Consider the following 9145-nt stretch of genomic DNA (forward strand, 5'->3'; position numbering starts at 1 on the left):
TATCTATGGATGCATTTTGTATTTCAAACAAGTGTTTTCCACATATTGTTTCTCTCAGTGTGATTGTCTTTTGACATACAAATACTACCAAAATGCTTAAGCAATTTATGTTACTCTTCCTCTCGCTTCACTACATCAATTCCCTCAGTTGAACTATACCATTAATCTAAAATTGTTTAACTACACAACATTAGTTTATTAGATCTTTTATTTTTTGTCCATCAATATAAAAGTAAATTTTAACTTTATGAGGTAAAACATACGTGGTAATATAAAAGGTATCAAAATAACAACCTGAAATTGTCCTATAGAGCCACGATGGCAAACAACAGCATATTACTGGTGCAAAAACAGATATGTAGTTCAACAGAACAAAATGACATATCAAGAAATAGACTTATACACCTATCACATCTAATTTTTGACATTGGTGTCAAAAGCCCACCTTGGATTTGATAACAAATGGTGCTGACAGAAGAATCAAGTTAGAACCATATCTCTTACCCTGCACTAAAAAAATTCAAGGTGAAAGATTTAAAAAATAAAATGCTCAAACTGCTAGTGGAAAACATAAGAAAGACTTTTCAAATTACACGTGTAGGCAATGATATTCTGAAAATAAGTCAACAAAGAGGACTGCAATTGATTAAAAAATTCTTCCAGAAAAGAAAATGCAGTAGAAAAAAAAAATAGCCTACAGAATGGGAGAGAATCTTTGCCAGCCATACCTCATACAGTGGCTAATATTGAGAACTTCACACTGAAGAACAAAACTGCCTTTCAACAATGACCTAATGACAGCTTCAGACAGGCAGCTTTGAAAAGGAGAAACATAAGTGACTAATTGTTTAAACTTTAAAATGTTTTATTAAACCACTATCCTAGAAATAATGCTTATTATACCTTAAGTATAATTTTGTTATATAATCTATATAAGATTGTAAATGGAGATGTATAAAAGTAACTTTCATTCACCTGATTTAATTTGTCATCTTAGAGGATTACTGCCTCCATCTGCTAACTTAGGGCTACTTCTGGAACCTCTACCCTTCATGCAACCTAATCTAGGCTTAGAATGTGTTCAGCCTCTGAGTTTTATTTCTGAATACACTCACCATTTCTAGCTTCTCTTAATTCTGGCTGGCTACTTCAACTCAGCTATCTAGCTCAAAACTCTTCTCCAAGCTGACTGATTCAAACTGGCTTCTCTCAGCTTCTAAGTGAATTACTCTGCTTGGCCTCATACTAACTTTAGCAATATGTTCTAATCTTCTAGCTCCTTCTCATGTTCTGGTTCATTCTGTCTTCACCTGTGTCTAGCTTGTTCTCTCTGCAACCTGTCTCTGTGTAAAACTCTCCTGGTAAAAACTGCCTCTGAATTTCATGAACTGAACTGCCATGCACTAAACTTCACTGCATTGTCTCTCAACTCACTGACTCAACTGAATTGCCTGAACTGAACTGACTAGAACTCAGAGATCTGCATCCTTCTGTCTCCTCTGAGTGTTGGGATAAAAGTCATGTACCACTGTGCCTGGACCTAAGTTTTTCTTTACCTGAAACTTGCTCTATACCAGGCTGGCCTTGAACTCAAAGATCTGCTGGCTTCTGTCTCCTGAGATTAAAGGTATCTCTGTATTCCAGCCAGATCACACACACCTGGAAGGTCTTAGGATGTGATCTTTCTAGAGCAGCCATGTTCTGAACTAAAAATTCCTCTATAGAAATTTCACATTCTTTATATATTGACTCATTAAAAGTCCTTTGTTTTCTAAGACTTCTTAGAAGTTTTACCTTTTTTTGTTGAGATTATAATATATATAGTTACATCATTTCTCCCTTTACTGTCCTCCCTCCAAACTTTCCCATATACTTATTTGTTCTTTTTTAAAGTCACAAGCTCTTTAACCATTAACTGTTGTTACATGCATATATGTATACAAAGACACATGTTTATTAATAAGTACAACTTGCTTAGTCCGTACAATGCTACTTGTATATATATTTTCAGGACTGACCTTTCAGTATTGAATAACTAAGATGGCTATTCTTGGCAATTTGACCATATCTGAAATTAAGTAAAACTGAATGGCTGAGTACATCTATGAGAGATTTTTTTTTTCTTAATTAAATCATTTGAAATGGGAAGACCCACTTCTACTCCATATCTTTGAGGTGGGGAGACCCACCTTTAATCTGCACCTCTTCTGCTGGCAGCCTATATAAAGGACTCACAAGAAAGAAACTTACTGTCCTCCTTTGTTTGCTCTTACTTTGGCTGGCATTTGAGCCAATTTTTTGGGGGGGGATTTTGGTGCATATTGAAGACCAGCTGAGACAATAACCGCTTGGTGTGCTATTCCATGAGAAAGACTATTTCACCCGTTCTCGGTGTTCCTCAGCTGGCTGTAGTTCTTTGTGTAGCGTTGAGGCCTAATGGTCTTCATATTTTGGCATGTCCACTAATAGCATCTTGGTTCAGGTCATGTGTAGACAGTCATGTTGGCGAGTTTTACTGAGGTTACTAGGAGATTCGGTCTTACAACGAAGTCCCAAATCCTCGAGCCCTTACAATCTTTCCTCCCCTTCACCCACAATGTTGCCTGAGCCGTATGTGTGAAAGTCTTATTGTAGATGTGCCCACTGGGACTGGGCTCCACAACGCTGCAATCTGATTGCTTGTGGTTTCCTGATATGGTCTCCATCTATTGCAAAGAGAGGTTTTCTTGATGAGAGATGAGGACTATAGTTATTCGTGGGTATAAGGAGAATTACTTAGAATGTAGTTAGGGATTATGCTGGTTTACTAAAGTCATGGCTGTAGCTTCTCCTCTAAGATCTATGACTTCACCTGAGCAGATGCATAGGTTTCCAGTGCCAGGAATTATTTCCCTCTTGTTGACTGGGTCTTAAGTCTAATAAGAATGGTAGTGGTTCATGGTACCTACTGATACCATGAAAGCTAGTTATTTTTCAGGAAATTCCAGCTCAGGGACTTCTGGTCCCTGTGTCAGACAATTATTTTAGTGATTTGTGAAATTCATACATGCATAAAATGTTCAACATCCTAAGCCAGCAGGAACATGAAATTACAACTACTTTGAGATTTCATTTTACTCCAATCAGAATGACTATTGGCAAGAAAACAAATAAGAACAAATACTGGGATGGATTTAAGGAAATAGAAACTCTTATTCATTTCTGCTGAGAGTGTAAACTAGTATAAGGAGAATATTGATTTCTTTAAAACTTAAAACCAGAGCTATCACAGGACCAGGTCTACTCCTATCACAGAGGTACATGCATACCCATGAAAGCAACCTAGATGTTCATCAACTGATAAATGAAAAAAAAATTGGCATATGTAGATAATAAAATTTGATTCTGCCATAAATAAAAGTAAAATTATGAAATTGTAACATTTGCAGGAAAATGGATGGACCTGAAAAAGGTGATGAAGTGGTTGGGTGTGATCCTGCCACAAAAAAGATTTTCGAAACTCACATGTTCTCTCTCATTCTCAGGTCCTTTTTATTTTTTAATTTTTTTTAGAAACAAGTTCTCACTATTACACTCTCTCTGGTTGTACTAGAACTTGATGTATTTATCAAACTGGCCTGGAACTTACAGAGATCTGGCTGTCTTTGCGCTGAGATTAAAGGTGTTTACCACCACTCTTCCTGGCCAGATACTAACTTTTAATATTTGTATGTATCGAAAAAAGAGATTGTTAATGGTTATAGACTTTGAAATAGATAGGACACAAGAGGAGAACAGTAATTTGTGGGGATGATAAAGAATAATTATCTAAAAGATAAATATGTTTACTTAGATTTGAACAATGTATTCAGGCATCCAAAAATTGGGTACCTTTTTATAGATCACTGAAAAGAAATAAATAAAAATAGGCCATAATTCAAAAGTATATTAAAGTGCTCAGTGTTGGATACTTTTCAATGAATTGTACAGTCCTTAAATTTTTATTATAATACTCTTACATTTAATCATCCAAGAAAAACTAACATTTTCTGAAACAAATTAACTAAATTAAATATCTGTCTTGCCCAACCTATTTTCCAGTTTTAAGATTGATTCTTTAACTGAGTAGTTCTCACAAAATTGATTCTCAGAGAGTTAGCCATTAGATACATTGATCAGTTACAAATCTGAGATATCTGCTTCGCCAGAAGCATTATAATTAATATTGCAAAAGCCATATGATACACAGCCGTTTCTTCCTAAACAACAAGCAAAAGCTCACTTGTTGTTGAGCCATGAAAAGTTAGTTATGAACTCAACTGCAGAAAGTTCGCAGCTTACTTCAAGGCTAGAAATACATCGCCATCCCCATGTACTACACAAGCAAGTCCTATGAACATTGTCAGATTCATAATGAGGAGTCGAGGAAGACAGAGCAGTTAATAATAGGGAAATGGCAGAAAACAAAGTTAACTCTCCTAGCAACAGCCTCCAGAAAATATCACAGAATAAATCATAGAAAATAGAGACAATCTCTGGCAATAATCAATGAGAATCAGTTGAGAATCGGGTGGGGAAAATCTCCCCAATGTTTCAGATATAGTTTAAAAAAGAATAGCCATCGTGATCATATGCCTTAGGCAATTGTGCCACAGAGAAGGTCACCTCGCCCCTTTAACTTTTACCTAATCCTGTAACATGAAGGCATAAGCCCTCCTGTTTGCTGTCATGGAAACATGTGCCCCCCCCCCACTTGCTGTCATGGAAACCCCCTGATCACAGACTTTCCCTTTAAAAACCCTGTTGACTCAGAGCTCAGGGTCCTACTTCTCTACTGTTGCGTCAATGAGACTTGGGTCCTCTGTGGCCTGGTAAGGCCACCCTGCAAGGGGGAAGTGATCAAAGACCAGCCACTGAGTTCATATCAGAGTTCATGTCTCTGCTGCCTTTATTAGGGGACTCACTTGGAGACTGAGCTGCCTATAAGCTACATCTGAGCAGGGTTTCTAGGCCCTCCCCGTGCATGATCTTTGGTTGATGCATCAGTCTCTGCAGTCCCCCCCCTTTTTATGTTTTATTTATTTATTTAATGTATGTGAGTGCTCTATCTCCATGTACACCTACACAGCAAAAGAGGACATCAGATCACATTATAGATAATTGTGAGCCACCATGTGGTTGCTGGGAATTGAACTCAGGACCTCTGAAAGAGCAGTCAGTACTCTTAATCTCTGAGCCAACTCTTCAGCCCTATTTATTTTCATTATAAAATTGAATTTTAACAATTTTTAATTTAGTCCTTAAGAAGTATTTATGCTTCTTTGTTGGCATGCTTATTTTCCACCAAGAATTGTGAGTATTGCTGGACACATGACAGCTCAAACTTGCACAAGAGATTTCCTGGGACCTGAAGACTGACGCTCAAGAAAACTATTCAATAAACTTTTTCAAAAAACTATTAATAAACTTTCACCAAAGTTTATTAAAAAAATAACAATAGCCTTTTTAAGGGATGAAGTCAGTCCTTACCAGAATCTGAACAGGTCCTTGAAGAGGGAATTTTAGCAATCCAGTAATAGAAGGTTCACTACTGTTCAGGCAAGACTCTCTTTCAGTTCTTCTGCACTCAACAGTGACAGCATACTGCTGAAAAGGAAATGATATTGCTGGTTACCACACATGAGCACGTCTTTATTAGCCTGTGTTTCCACTTCTCACGTCTTCTTGGAGGATAGCCCACTGCAGTTTCTAAGAGGTTTTAAATTCAATATGCTCAACCATTTAGAATGCATCCTAAAATTGTTCTTGCAAATACAAGCATGGGCGCAAACATCTTCTTTCCCACTACCGAAAGTGTGTTTTTGAGAAATTTCAAGAATGAAGCCTTGGGGAGCAATTCTGTGAAGGTAATTAAAAATGGAAGCTGGTGGCTATTGCTACCAGGGGAGAATAACAACCAGGATAAACTCATCCCACTGGAGAAATAAGCAATGCCTTATATTTTATTACATTCTCCAAAGATCCTATAGTCTATTGATGTTCATTTACAGATTTTCAGTCTGTATAGTTTCTATAATTAAAACAAAACATCAAATGTGCATTTTATTCATAGAATTATTTTGTAGCATGACGGTGTTTTGTACTACCAAATTTTTTTTTTAAATCATCAACTGTATTTTTCAATGGGTTAATCTCTGAAACAAATGACAAATGCACACTAAATGGCTCCGAGCAAAAGTAGGGCAAAGCTATGAGACCTAGCCTGCTGAGCATGAACACAACACTAAGAACAGTGTAAATCTTATCTGGCAGGGGAAAAGGATAAATTATTATAAACACATTATCTATAACACTTCTGTATAAAAAACTATTTAAATATTTTTGTGGCCTGGTGATATTTTCGGACTAAAAGAGAAAAGAACAACAAAAGAATACTTGCTTTTGGAACCTGAAAAGAGGTGGAATGTTTTTCTTCCCTTTCTGTCCTCAGGAAAACAATCATCAAACATAATAACCTAACCCACTCTGGGAATATTTGTATAATTCCTCAGTTTGGGAACTGAAGTGAGTAAGATCTGACTCTTCACGATCTTATAACTGGGAGAGGAAATAAGTTACACACTCACAACACATACAGAAATGCCACAAATAATAAGACTAGTGAATCAAATGCCGGCTTTTTATTTTATTTATTGAAAACTCTGAAATACAGAAAATAAAACTCAGACTTGATTTGGAATACTCAGAGTTCTCATTGTTGCCAATTTCCAAGCCTCTTAGTTTATGCTTCAAAGCTACCAGGTTGAAAGATAACATAATTTTTGAGAGTAGACTTATAACTCCCTTCTTCAGGAAGCTAGCTAACCAGTATGCAAATGACTACAACTAGAGGTAATTTACTATGCAAATTTCTACAGCCAGTGGTAATTTCTTTCCTCCACCAAGATTACCTAACACTAGCCACAGACTAGGTCTATAGGAAGTTGTACGGAAGACTAGCTTAGTAGATAGATGACTATGGTTTCATATAGAGATGTAGAAAGTCACCAGAACCAAGTGGAAGTAAATTATCTGTCTACAAGTAAACTATACTACTAATTTATTTAAAGTGCATGAAGAAGTAAATGTTGTTTTCTTCAAACATATCTGATATAAAGGAGTCAGGAATAAGGTAATGTAGTGTAAGAAAATCTAAAGTGAAAATCAAAGGCAAGATATGATCCTTGAATTTTAATCACTCCTGCCTCTCTTAATTGCCTTGTCAATTAAGTTCAGAATATTTGATCTATGATAGAGGTTGTGAATTTTAAGGGAAGATATGAAAATACAAATGCCTCACAAAATTAGTCAAATAAATTATACATTTAATAAGTATGTAATAAGATATTTTATAATGTATCAAGAATCTTTTTAAAAATAATTATTTTATTGATATAGTTGTTTTATCTGTATACTACATAAGTGCCTGGTGTCTGCAGAGGCCAGAATAGGGTTCAGAATTTCCTGGAACTGGAATTACAGATGGTTGTGAGCCACCATGTGGACGCTGGGAATGGGACTCAATTTCTCTGGAAGAACAGCCAGTACCTTTGACCTCTGAAATAGCTCTCTATCCCCTGTATCAATAATTAAAAATTTCTCATTTTGATATGGAAACTATTCCCCTACAAATATTTTCTAAGAAAATTATAGGTGGCAGCCACCACAGAGTTGGGAGTAAAAGTTCCTTGGAATTTCTGACTTTTGGAAGACCTGGAAGAAGGCCACCAAAGAGGTAAGCAATGGCACAGTTAGCTGGGGTCTAGAGGATGTCAAAGACATGACACAAGATGGACAGGGATTATATTTGGGCCTCAAAGAATAATTTATAAAAACCTGATATACAGCATTAAAATAGAACAAGGGCCTGAACACCGAGAAGCAGCCTCATTTGTAAGATTTGTAATAAAAGTCGATATGAGCGGTGTGAGGAGTTCAAATGGAGTGGTGGACCCAAGAGCCACCACAGTGCTGGCAAAATGGTAAAATTTCCACAGCATCAAAGTTGTCCTGCAGGAGCTTGGGGCGGGGGGTTGGTGAAAAGGAACATGAAGCTGCCACAGCCACCGAACAGTTATATTAACTCTGCCTGATGTAACCCAAGTCTCCATTTTCCACAAAAGTAGTAAATTTTCTAGATACTCTTGTAGACCCCAAATACTGGAGAGGGTGCTCCTATCAAACTTCATCTTGAGACACTGTACTGACTTCTTGTCCCTTTGAAATACCTAAGCTGTGTTGTGTAGACACATCTTGTGTCGAGCAGAAACTGCTCTCTGCCTAGTTGAACTTCTGGGATCAAGAAGGCATGTGTGGGACCCTTTGGGAGTGTGGGCACAGCTAACACAAATGTCAACAGACATTGGGCAGTCACCTGCTGCTGACACATGGCCTCGGTCTGCCTTTGGCCACAGCCTCATGGTGGCCCTTAGAATTGAAGGAAAGGCTTCAGGTAGTGGCTGTGGGACTACCGCTGCCTTGAGGGTGCTTTGGCTGTACCCGGCTTTCTTTCTTAAGTCTTAAGTGATACCCTATCTAATCATCACCCCCTCTCCCTCTGAAATTAAGCTGGGGTGAGTAATTCATGGCTTCTTGTCCTACCACCTTTATCAAAGGATGCTGTTTCCCCCTCCCCCCCCCCACTCTTCAACTTCCTGGTTGTCCATCACCACCCAAAACTTGCTGTGGTTAGAAGTCATCGCGTGAGGTTGAAAGAATCTGGCTTCTCTCACTTTGATCCAGACCACACTGGCCACTGGCCTGGGAAAGAAAATTCTTGGTTCTTAGCTTTGAAGCCACCATGGGCATCGAGCTCAAATCTCCGAGCTCAGGCCTCCAGGTGAAGAGAGCAGTCTCAGGGCAACTCAGACCTGCCAGCACTCAGGGTCTTTTGTGATTATGCCTAAAGAAAAGCCATGCACAGAGAGGTTTAAGCACATAGGTTTCTGAGTCCGTTCCTTTTCCCATGATTTTTTTGCTTTTACACATTGAAGAGGTTTGAAGAGAGCTCTCTCGTCATCCTGGCCACTCATCAAATTTGATGTGGATCCTGACAGCTGGCTCTGACCCTGTGGACTCAGGCTCCTGTATTTTCAGAATGCTTTATTTCGATTATAATAATTATGAT

General features: G+C 37.9%; 1 pseudogene; it reads left to right on the forward strand.

The window, feature by feature from the left end:
- LOC129671095 (ubiquitin-conjugating enzyme E2 variant 1-like) overlaps nt 1-8111 on the forward strand; it is a 32843-nt pseudogene extending 24732 nt beyond the window's left edge.
- Nucleotides 8112-9145: the final 1034 nt, after the last annotated feature.

The sequence above is a fragment of the Psammomys obesus genome, unplaced genomic scaffold, assembly GCF_907164565.1.
Source record: "Psammomys obesus unplaced genomic scaffold, mPsaObe1.curated_primary_1811, whole genome shotgun sequence".
NCBI classification, from domain to species: domain Eukaryota; kingdom Metazoa; phylum Chordata; class Mammalia; order Rodentia; family Muridae; genus Psammomys; species Psammomys obesus.